Source organism: Lactuca saligna, chromosome 4, assembly GCF_052625555.1.
Source record: "Lactuca saligna cultivar CGN05327 chromosome 4, ASM5262555v1, whole genome shotgun sequence".
In the NCBI taxonomy this organism is placed as follows: Eukaryota; Viridiplantae; Streptophyta; class Magnoliopsida; order Asterales; family Asteraceae; genus Lactuca; species Lactuca saligna.
In genome coordinates, this window is record NC_136420.1 from 87,173,070 (window position 1) to 87,185,723 (window position 12,654).

A 12,654-nucleotide genomic window follows, 5' to 3' on the forward strand; every position below is an offset into this window, starting at 1 on the left:
CTTGTTATATAGTAATAATAAGAACTCCTTGACCTTTGAAAGCTTAGTGCCTCAAATGTTGCACCTCTAATGGAGTCATAAACACCACTAGCAACAAGGAAGAAACAAGAGAGAGAGAGATAGAGAAAGTGGAGAGGCTCAAAATCGGCTATTGAATCCTTCTAGGGTTTCTAGTGGCCGATTTTAGCATGCTCAATGGTTCCTTATATAGTTGAGTTATTAGGGTTTCAGTGAAAACCCTAATCCAATTACTTAGTCCTTAAGCAGCCCAAAGGATCCTTCCAGAAGGCCCCTTGGATGATTTCTATATGGACTCCCATATAGAATTCATCCATTGCTTCCTTATAGATCCTAAGCACAACTTTGTAATTATCGTATAATTACAGTATCAATCCCCTTGGTTTAAATAATCTATTTTGATCACAAAATTAATTCTAAATTAATTCTTGCTCAATATTAATTAAACCAAATGATTTCTCTTTTAGTATATTATTTATATAATATATCACAATTAATCCTCTTTCTCTATAATTCATCCTATCAATTGCTAAGGTGAAGGTAACCCATAAGGACCATGCTCATAACTGGGTCAAGTACATACCAAAATAGTTATTGGCTTAAACACATCCACAGAAATGTACTTCTATTTCCAAAATAGTTATGGGTTTTAGATTTTCATTTAATAATGAAATTGGTTCTATTAATGCTTATTATAATGGTTCATTTTATTTTGAAACATTTCCTTGTAATGGTGTATATGAAACTGTGATGGTTGTAGATAACATAGGAAATAATGTGTTGCATATTGATTTGTCTAATGGTTTAGACAAGGCATGCTTGTGGCATTATCGTCTTGGAAATGTCAACAAGAAGCACATTACCCAACTCCAAAAGGATGGAGTGTTAGAGTCATTTGACCTAAAGTGTGATGACACGTGTGAATCTTGTTTGCTTAGAAAGATGACTAAATCACCTTTCACAGGTACTTATGAAAGAGGTGAGGGGTTGTTGGATCTCATACACACAGATGCGTGTGGGCCCTTCAGATCCGCCTTAAGGGATGTAAACCGCTTCCATGTGACTTTTACCGATGATTATAGCAGATATGGATATATCTACTTAATCAAGCATAAGTCAGAAACTTTTGAAAAGTTCAAAGAGTTTAATAAAGAAATGGAGAACCAATTGGACAGGAAGATCAATATGCTCAGATCTGATAGGGTTAGTAGGTATCTTAGGTGCTGTTTGTTTTTTTGAAGCCAAAATGTCTGCAGTCTGCGGACCACATCTGCAAGCCTCTGCGGTAGAAGAGGTGGACCAAATGTCTGCAGTCTGCAATAAGAAGACTGTTTGTTTTTAACGTCTGCAGCTATTGAAATAAATTAATTTTTCAAACTTAATTTCATGTCATAACGATTAAAAATGCATTTTCAGCAAAAAGAGAAAGAAAAAAAACGGGTGGTGTTTTTTTTTTTTTTTTTTTGGTTAAAATGAGGTCTGAAGACCTTTGAAGACAGTGGCTCATGTCTGCGCCAGGAAGACCTCGCGCAGACGTTTTTTGGTCTGCGCACTTCCAAAAAACAAACACTCTGCAAGGGTATATGTCTGCGCGGCGCAGAAAAAAGTGGTTGCGCGGCTCTTCACAAGAAAAACAAACAGCCCCTTAGTGTCGAGTTCAATGACTATCTTAAGGAATGTGGAATTGTTTCACAAATGACACCTCCTAGGACACTGCAGTTGAATGGTGTGGTTGAGAGGCGCAATCCAACCTTGTTGGACGTGGTTCGTTCCTTGATGAGTCGAGCTTCACTTTCGATATCGTTCTGGGGGTATGAATTAGAGACTACCGCCCATATCCTTAATCTACTTCCAACAAAGAAGGTTGCCAAAACACCTCACGAGATGTGTACATGGAAGGTTCCCTAGTTTTCACATATCAAGGTTTGGGGTTGTGAAGCTTTCGTAAGACGAGAGACTCACAACAAGCTTGAACCTCGAAGTGAGCGGCGTATTTTCATCGGTTACACACAAAAATCCTTTGGATATGTTTTCTATAGACCTAGTGATAACGTGGTCTTCATAGCAAGGAGAGGGGTTTTCTGTGAGAGGGAACTCATATGCCAAGAAGACAATGGGAGGATAATTGATCTTGAAGAGATTCAAGAATCAAGCAATGAAGTAACCTCAAACACTAGCGCTCAACCCGAGGAAGAAATTCATGTTGAACCAACTGATGAGTTATTACCTCTTAGATGTTCCACTTGAGTAAGAATGACACCAGAGTTTTATGGTTTCCATATTACTAGGGAAGGTGATACGTTTATCAGTGATAGTACACTTGTAAATTTGGATGAGCCTACTAACTACAAGGAAACCATGGCGGCCTTTGAGTCTGCAAAATGGAAAGAGGAAATAGACAACGAGATCCAGTCCATGTATGACAATCAAGTTTGCAACTTGGTTGACAATGTATCAGGTTGAAAGACATTTGGGTGCAAATGGATCTTCAAGCTTTATTCAAATCCCAGGGGTTAACTGTGAAGAGACCTTTTTGCCAGTTGCCAAGACCAATTCTATTAGCGTTATGTTAGCCATCATTGCGTTTCATGATTATGAAATCTGGCAGATGGATGTCAAAACCTCTTTCCTAATTGAGAAGTTGGCTGAAGATGTTTACATGTGTCAACCATGAGGTTTTATGGATGCTAAATACCCCAACAGAGTGTGAAAGCTTGATAAATCCATTTATAGATTGAAGCAAGCGTCTCGCAGATGGAATCTTTGCTTCGATGAGAAAGTCAATGAATTTGGTTTCTCTAGCAATGAGAATGATTCATGTGTGTATGTCAAAGCTAGTGGGAGTATAGTTAGCTTTCTAGTATTATATGTCGATGATATACTGCTCATAGGAAACAACATTCCGACCTTGCAGGAAGTTAAGTCATGGCTTGGAAAGTGTTTCTCTATGAATGATCTAGGGGATGCTGCTTATATTCTAGGGATAAGGATATTGAGAAATAAGAGTAAAAGACTAATAGGACTTAGTCAAAGTACTTACTTGGACAAGGTTCTAAAATGTTTTAGCATAGAGAGCTCCAAGAAAGGGGAGTTACCAATCCAGAGCAATACCAAGATGAGTAAGACTCAGAGTCACAGTATCGATGCTGAGATAGTAGGAATGAGTTGAGTGTCATATTCTTTCATTGTTGGCTCAACCATGTACGCTATGACATGTACTCACCCTGATGTGGCTTTTGCTTTGAGCATAATCGATATCAAGGGAATCCAGATAAAGCTCACTGGACAGCAGTCAAGAACATTCGTAAGTATCTACGAAGGACTAAGGACTAGGTCCTTGTACTTGGTGGAAGTGATAACTTGAGAGTGACAGGGTATAGTGACGCCAACTTTCATACCGACCGATATAACTTTAGTTCTCAGTCGGGCTAGGTGTTTACCCTTAATGGAGGAGAAATTACTTGTAAAAGTTCCAAGAAGGAGATCATGGCTGATTCAATGTGCGAATCAGAGTACATAGCTGTGAGTGAAGCGTCAAAGGAGGCTATATGGTTGAAGAACTTCATTGGAGACCTTGGAGTTGTACCATCCATAAAGGAGCCTATGGATATTTTATGTGATAACGAAGGAGAGGTTGCGTTAACCAAGGAACCAGGGGATCATGGCATATACCGATATATTGACATAAAATATTGTTTCATTAGACATCGTGTAAAAGAAGGACTCCTCGTGGTCAAGAGGGTATCGTCAGAAGAGAATCCTATAGATCCCCTCACAAAGGGTTTGAGGAGGATTAAGCAAGTTCAACATGTGAGGAGCATTGGTCTGAAGGACGATATTAGTTTTAGCAATTAGTTAGATAGTTAGAAACTTGTAACAATATAAATGTAATTGATATCTGATGATTAGTTAATGGAAGATTTATTTATGAGTAAAGTTTACTATCTTTTGTCAATTGTTTAATTTGTGTTTCATTTTTGCATTTTTTACTTCTTGAATAATTGGATTGTTCAAATTATCCGCAGTTGTTCATACTTTGGAAGTAAGTTACGAAATAAGGCTGTCATGAATTGGGTTGTAGAGTATCTAAGTTCTTAGACATAGCAAATGTTTGTTGCAACATTCATGGGTACTTTTGAAATAGGATTTGAGTATTGGATTAAACCCATGCTCATTTGAATCACTTCATGGAATTTATCACGAGTGATTGTGAGACGATAATATCGTATAATTTTTAAACTGAGATATATGAGTTGTGTTTTATGAGTTGGTTGTGCATTGATAATGCGTAAACACTTCAATAACTCGGTATTATAAAACATATTGTTTTGTATGATTTTATGAGTAAATGGTACAAGCATATAAGTCAAAGTTTATTTGTTCCTTTTATCCCTAGGGGTAAAAGCGATATCTTGGGCCCCTCGATGATTTTCTATTGACTTATGTGTCGGGCCCGATCAAAACGGAATTGATGTGTTCAGTTAAGTTCTATGTCACACAAATCAGAAATCAGGAAACAAACTGTTGGACATTAAGAATGATTATGTTCTATGTCTTTGTCCACGCGATATCTTGTAGAATGGAAGATTATATGATCCCTTATCTAAAGAGCGTGTCATTGACAAGGTTAAAGTTCGACAACGACTTTTGAAAGCTACGATTGTTGATCAGATTTTGAAGTTATACTTGCAGACTGTTGTAAAACTCACCGAGTCAGCTGATTACTCCTCCTAGTACTCATTGCTCGGCCCCTTACCGAGGTGAGTTGGAAAATTCCGAGTACTCCCCGATCGGCCCCTTTCTGAACTGAGCAATGTTGTAAAACCTGGTCAACTCAGTGATTAATATGTATAATATAATTAATGATTTATTATGTAACACACTCACATGTGATTATATATATATATATATATATATATATATATATATATATATATATATATATATATATCTTAAATTTTCAGTATTTTTTCACGAAGTGAGACCATTATGTGTTTTTTAGTTTTGGTGTATTCACATGTATCTAATTTTGTTATATATTTCTATCAACTTTTGGTTTTAACTTATGATTATGACATATATAATGTCCTTAAAATATTTCTACATGAATTACCGAATCTAAGTACTCCCCGAGTACTCGCTACTCGGTAGTCGGCCGAGCAAATACCGAGTCACGAGTTCTACAACCTTAATGCAGTTATAGTTATTAGACTTATCCAAGTAGGAGACTATTGGATTAGGTGTCTAATCCCATAAATATAATTGATATGTGCTTGATTTCATAGTAGCATCGTCCTTTTGGGTTGCCTTCACCATAGTAACTTGACATGATGACTTTTGGAGAGAGAGAGGTTATTTAATGATTTATTAATATATCATAAGAATAATATGTTAATTAGAAATCATATTATTTAATTAGTATTTAATCAGAAATTAATTTGGTATTAATTTTGGGATTAAAGGAACTGATTAAAAGTGTGGGGACTGATATTGCAAATCAATGATAGTTGCAGTATTGGGATGATGGACTCCCTTGGAAAGGGTTGGACGCAATTTATAGGAGGCCCTATAGAAATAATCTAGGGCCTTCTAGAAAGTGATTTCATGGGTTTCTTGGAGCCTAAGCAAGGATTAGGGTTTCCCTCTAAAACCCTAGCAACCACAGCTATTTAAAGACCTTCAGACCTCTCAAATTTAGCACCTGCTTCCCAAGAGAAACCATAGCCAAATTTATGCCCTCTCTCTCTCATCCTTTGCTTTTTGTGTTTGTGACTCCATTATAGCTTTCAAGAGTCAAGAGTCAAGATCATCCGTGGAACCATTGTTATTACAAGATAACAATCAAGGTAACATTCTAACCCTAGTTTCATATTGAATTTCGAAAGTATATGCTAGTATTAGGGTAATTGATTTGGAAGATCTATTTGTATGTATAATTAGAGAAATACTTAGATCCAAAGCAAATAGGGTTGTATGAACACATAAGAATGTTGTTATGCTCAAAACCCATCAGAAGTGAAGTCCAAAAATCATAATCCTTGGGTATTTATAGGGCTTAAGGAGGTGTATAAAAGGTAGGTTTCCTTAAGAATAACTATAACCCTTTTCATTCCCCCAAGCAACCCTAAGCTTCCTAAAAGCTCTAGAAAACCCCTATAAATCCCCTCTAGAACCGTCCCCTCTCTAGGGAGGTTCTAGAATCACTCAATATTTAACTTTTAAACATTGGCACTTTTAGTTCTTCTACTTTTAATTAATAAAATTACTCTGAAAATTAATTCCAATTAATTTCTTATTAATTTATAGTTAAACAATATAATTTCGAATTAATATATTTTCTCAAAAATATTAATAAATTATTTGTTTTGATTTCTAATTAATTTATTAATCATATAATAAATTAATAAATGAGTCTCTCTCTCCAAATAACATTCTAGTCTCTTATTAGGTTTGGGGGCAACCCAAAAGGACTTTGCTAATAGTTTAAATTTATAATAATTTAGTTATTGGCTTAGACACCTAATCCAACAGTCTCCTACTTAGATAAGTCTTTAACTAAATTACAACTTCCAATTTAAACGGCAAAGTGTGCTTTTAGAAGCAACCGTTGAACTCTGATTTAAACAGACATTGTTCCTTAGACAAGTGATCCATTATTTCTCCAATATACTAGATATCATATATATACATGTGACATGGATTAAAATCTATCTCATTGTCCAAGTTTTTTTTTTCCAATTTCTGATTTGTGATGACGACATAAGACTTCAAATTGAACACATCAACTGAGTCTTGGTTGGGCCCAACACTATAAGTCAACACCAAATCACCAAGGGGCCCAAAGATATCACTTTTTCTTTTAGGGAAAAATGAACGAATAAACTTTACTCACCAAATCATATAAGATACCATGTTTTATAACATCATGTTACCGATGCGTTTTGCAATACCAATGCACAACCGACTTGTAAATTACAACCCATATATCTTTATTTCAAGAATATAATATATTACTATCTCATAATTACTCGTTATGTAACCCATGAAGTAATTCTATGAGTGTGGGTTTATCCAATACTTAAATCTCCATTTCTATGTACTAATGAGTGTTGTAGAAATACAATTGATATGTCTAACTCCGTTAGACAATCTACAATCCAATTCATGATAGTCTTAATTTAGTACTTACTTCAAAAAGTATGAGCGACTATGGAATTTGAATAATCCAATTATCCATGAAGTAAAACATGAAAAAATGAAACACAAGATTAAATAATTAACAAATGCAGTAAGCAAACTCATAAATAATCTCTATTATTTAATCACCAAAAATCAATTGCATTTACTTTGTTACAAGTTTCAAAAGTAATCATACAACTACTAAAACTAATATCATCTCTTAATCCAATGCTTCTAGCATGCTGATTGTGCTTAACCCTACTCACAGCCTTCGTCAAAGGATCTGTAGGATTCGTTTTTGATGATACCATCTTTACAAGGAGGCGACCTTTTTCTAAGTTCTTTATTCAAAGCAACAACACCTTCATTATCCTAGAAAAGTTCCATTGGTTCCTAAATGGTTGGAACTAGTCGAAGATCTTCGATGAAGTTCCTCAACCAAGCTGCTTCCTTTGATGCTTCACTTGCCGCTATGTACTCTGATTCGCACATAGAATCAGCCACCGTGTCTTTCTTGGAATTTTTCCAAGTAACTTATCCACCATTTAATAGAAACACCCAAACCGACTGTGAATGAAAGTTTTCCCTATCTGTCTAAAAGTTGGCGTCACTATAACCATTCACTGTCAACATATCACTACCTCCAAAGACTAGAATCATATCATTTGTCCTTTGTAGATACTTGAGAATGTTCTTAACTGTTGTCCAATGAGCTCTGCCGGGATTTATCTAACTGACCATTATTAAAGCAAAGGAAAAATTGGGGTGATTACATGTCATAGCGTACATGATCAATCCTACAAATGAAACATAAGGGATTCGACTCATATCAACTATCTCTTCATTTATACTTGGGCTTTGAGTCTTACTCAATTTGGCATTGCTCTGAGTATGTAGCTCTCTTATCTAGGAATTTTCCATACTAAATCGTTTTAGTACCTTGTCCAAGTATGTACTTTCACTAAGTCCAATTACTCTTTTCTTTCTATTTCTCAAAATTCATATCCCGAGAATATAGGCAGCCTCTCTTAAATCCTTCATAGCGAAACACTTTCCAAGCCAAGATTTCACTTCTTGAAAAGTTGGAATGTCATTTCCCATGAGTAGTATGTCATCGACATACAATTCTAGAAAATTTACTAAACTCCACTAGATTTGACATATGCACAAGACTCATCCTCACTTCTAGAAACACCAAAACCTTTTTACTTTTTCATGGAATCAAAGATTCCAACTGCGAGATGCTTGTTTCAATCCATTCATTGATTTCTCAAGCTTACACACTCTACTGGGAAACTTTGCATAAAAAAAACCCTTTGAATGGATCATGTAAACATCTTTAGCCAAATTCCCCTTAAGGAAAGCCGTTTTGACATCCATCTGCCAAATCTCATAATCATGAAAAATAGCTATGGCGAGTAGTATCCTAATATAGTTTATCTTAACCACTGGTGAGAAGGTCTCATCATAGTAAATCCCTGGGGTTTGAGTAAAGCCCTTCGCAACCAGTCGTGCCTTGAATGTGTGCACATTTCCATCCATGTCGGTCTTCTTCTTGAAGATCCATTTGCAACCAATTGTCTTTCGACCAGATGCATGATCAACCAAATTCCAAACTTGGTTATCATACATGGACTTGATCTTGTTGTCCATTTAATAATTCCACTTTAAAAGGTGGTGACTCAGCACTCGAACAGCGCTTCGATACTCTCAAAACAATTTTCCTTTGATGAAACCGAGTATCAATACCACTAGGGTTTATTCTAATGTCAACCGCAACTAATTAATAGTCTAGCTATTATTATTATTATTATTATTATTATTATTATTATTATTATTATTATTATTATTATTATTATTATTATTATTATTATATAAGCGTTAAATAGCACTCAATACAACTCATAATAATAGCACAAATAATTATTTTAAGGACCTAATAACATTACTATAATTATTTGAAAGCTATATTAAAAAATTGCCTAAGCGTAACTCACTTACAGCGGATTTTAAAGAAAATCGAGCTTTGCTCGGCGCAGCGTTTCCGAAACCGAAAGACCCTTTTTCTCGGGACTCCGGGAGCCTCGAGGCTTCCTTAGGGTGCTAGGGGTTTTACCTAGGGTTTGGGAGTGGTTTGGAGCCTTAGAGAGAGAAAGATCTTAGAGAGAGAGAGAGAGAGTGAAGAAAGGTGTGGAAAACCCAAATATCTTTGCAGGGTATTTATAGGGCGAAGCCTCGGTGGTACGCGGCGCGTTCGGAGGAGCTACGTTGGGCGTAGCTTCGGATGAGGTTGCCAGCTGCGTCCAGCTGTCTTGCACTTCGGACCGGATAAGAACCGAGAGAACGCAAGGCATCCCGGATCTCGTACGCTGGGCGTAGAGCGAAGGTGAGGCGACGTGGCATGATCAGAAGCGAGACTTGTCATCAGTATCGGATGGCTATGGCGTTGCCACGTCAGCACTCCTATCATCAGCTTCGTAGTTTCGATTTTAAACTTCAAAAATCTGTATCTTCCTCATACGAGATCCGTTTTTGACATTCTTTATATCCACGTGAAGGCGGGAACATACTCTACAACTTTCGTTTAGACTCCTTTGGCTAATTTTGAATTTATTTTAAAAGTTATTTTTTTAACAGGCCGGGATAGGATTGGTCCGTTAAAAATTCATAACTTCTTCATTCGACGTCCATTTTCGCCCATCTTTTTCTCGTTACACTATTCTTAACGAGATCTTAGATTCTCGTTTAGGTCGTGTTGGCTAAAAACCGCTCGATCTATTATTCGAATTTCGGGCTGTACACTGTTAATCCGAAACTTCGAAAAATCATAACTTCCTCATACGAAGTCATATTTGGGGGTTCTTTTTATCGACGCTCTTAGTTTAACATACTCTACGACTTTCGTTTAGACCGCTAAGGCTAAAACTCGCTCTATCATAAATTCACTATTTACGCTTCCCAGTATTGTGTCGATTCCATCGCGAAACTTCAACGGGTCATAACTTCTTCGTTATAACTCGGATTTCGGCGTTATTTATATCCCTGGAATCCTTGTTTCGACCACTACAACTTTATGTAGAGATATCAGGCTTATCTCACACTTTATTTTTGACGCTTATTTTTATTCGTGATTAATTATATATTTATAATTAAATAATAAGCACATACATACACATAATTCACATAAGACTCAACTATTTCATCTTTATTACTTCAAAAAGAGTTACAATAGTTGACCTAGACTATTACATCGTCTAAAATGTTTAGCCCTGAAACCCGGGCGTTACAAATTGGATCAACTGGAATTTCTTCCTCTAGTTGAGTGCTAGTGTCTTCTAAAGTTCCTTCAATCATTAACTCTTGAATCAATTCAAGGTTAATTGTGCTCCCACTATACTCTTTGCATATGATCTCTCTATCGCGAAAGAATCCTCTTCGTGCTATAAAGCCCACGTTTTCACTTGGAATGTAGAACAAATATCCAAAAGACTTTTGTGGACAGCCAATGAAAATACACTTCTCACTTCTAGCTTCTAGCTTGTCGTGAGTCTCTCGTATAATGAAAGCTTCACAACCCCAGGCTTTGATATGTTCTAATGAGGGAACTTTTCCGATCCACATCTCGTGAGGTGTTTTAACCACCTTCTTAATAAGGACAAGATTGAGGATATGGATGGTTGTTTATAAGGCATACCCTCCGATTGAAATAGGAAGAGTGGATCGACTCATCATGGAATAAACCATGTCTAACAAGGTCTAATCGCGCCTCTCAGCCACACCATTAAGTTGTGGTGTTCTAGGAGGAGTCAGTTGTGAAACTATTCCACATTCCTTTAGGTAGTCATGCAATTGATACTAACATACTCTCCTCCTCTATCATATTAGAGCATCTTTATCTTCCTGTCTAATTGATTCTCGACTTCATGTTTAAACTCTTTGAACTTTTAAAAGGTTTTGATTTATATTTAATTAAGTAGATGTAACCATATCTACTATAATCATCCATAAATGTTACATAAAACTAATTAGAATCTCTTGTGGTGGATCTAAAGGGTCCACAAACATCTATGTGTATGAGGACCAACAATCCTTCACGCTTTTACAAGAACAAGTGAAAGGTGATTTTGTCATCTTGCCCAAAAGACAAGATTCGCATTCATCATCTAGTTTTAGGTCAAGTGATTCCAATACTCCATCCTTTTGGCATTGGGTGATGCGTTTCTTGTTAATGTGCCCAAGATGGCAATGCCACAAGCATGTCGTGTCTAAACCATTAGACGAATCAATGTGAAATACAATATTGCCTAAGCTATCAACACAAGTCACTATTTCATACACACCATTACAAGGTAAAGATTCATATATAAAAATGCCATTTTTATAAACCAAAATTGAACCAATCAAATCATTAAATGAGTAACAAAAACCTTGTCTGAATAATGAATGATATGAAATAATGTTTTGCGTCATTTCTGACGAATAACAACTATCTATCACATCTAAACCAACATTAGTACTAAGCACTAAATGATAAGTCCCAATCTTGGTAAGAGGAGAGGACCGCTTATTTCCCATGATCCTATTCATCCTCCCATGCTCTACCCCCTCACTTTCTTTTAGCCCCTGTAAATCAAAACAAACGTGAAAACCACATCCTGTACCAAGGACCCAAGAACGAGTAGATTGTGAGTTATTAGTTTGTATAGTGCATATACCTGCTAAAAATGGCTTCAACTTGCCATCCTTGATGTCTTACAAGTACTTGGGGTAGCTCCTCATCCAATGGCCCTTGTCATTGCAATAGTAACAAGTGGCCTCTTTGGGGTCACTAAGATTTGGAACGTCTGATTTGGGCGTTGCCTTTGGTCCATTTCTAGATGAACCTACTTGAAACTTCTTCTTCATGTTAGCTTTAGGATCATCCTTCCTCTTCTTCCCTTTTCTTTGCCCAATGGGGCGAACGGGAGTGCTAGAAGTAGTAGTAGTAGGCACTTGGTTCTTTCCCTTCATTCCCAACTCAACAGTCTGCATCAAGTTGTGGAATTGGGCCAATGTGGTTTCCGTGTTGTTCAAATGATAGGCCAATATGAACTGATCATAAAAAATTGTCAAGAAGTTCAAGACTATGACAATGGCCAACTCCTCACTGACATGTACATTAATCCTAACAAGGCATTCCACGTACCTTTGCATGCTCTGTACGTGGTTGCACACATACTCTCCCTCTTTCTTCTTGCAAGCCATGAGATCTTTGACCACCTAATATTTCTCTTGACGAGATATCTTGTGGTACTTTAACACAAGGTCATTGTTTATCTCATAGGCTAGTAGTCCTCGTAGAATCGTTGCCATTCGGGAGTCATTGTAGCGATCATGATGCAAGAAAATTTTGTTGCATTATCATAGTGTTTCTTGTAGGAGGCTATTTGTCCATGAGTAGTAGTGGCTTCATCGATC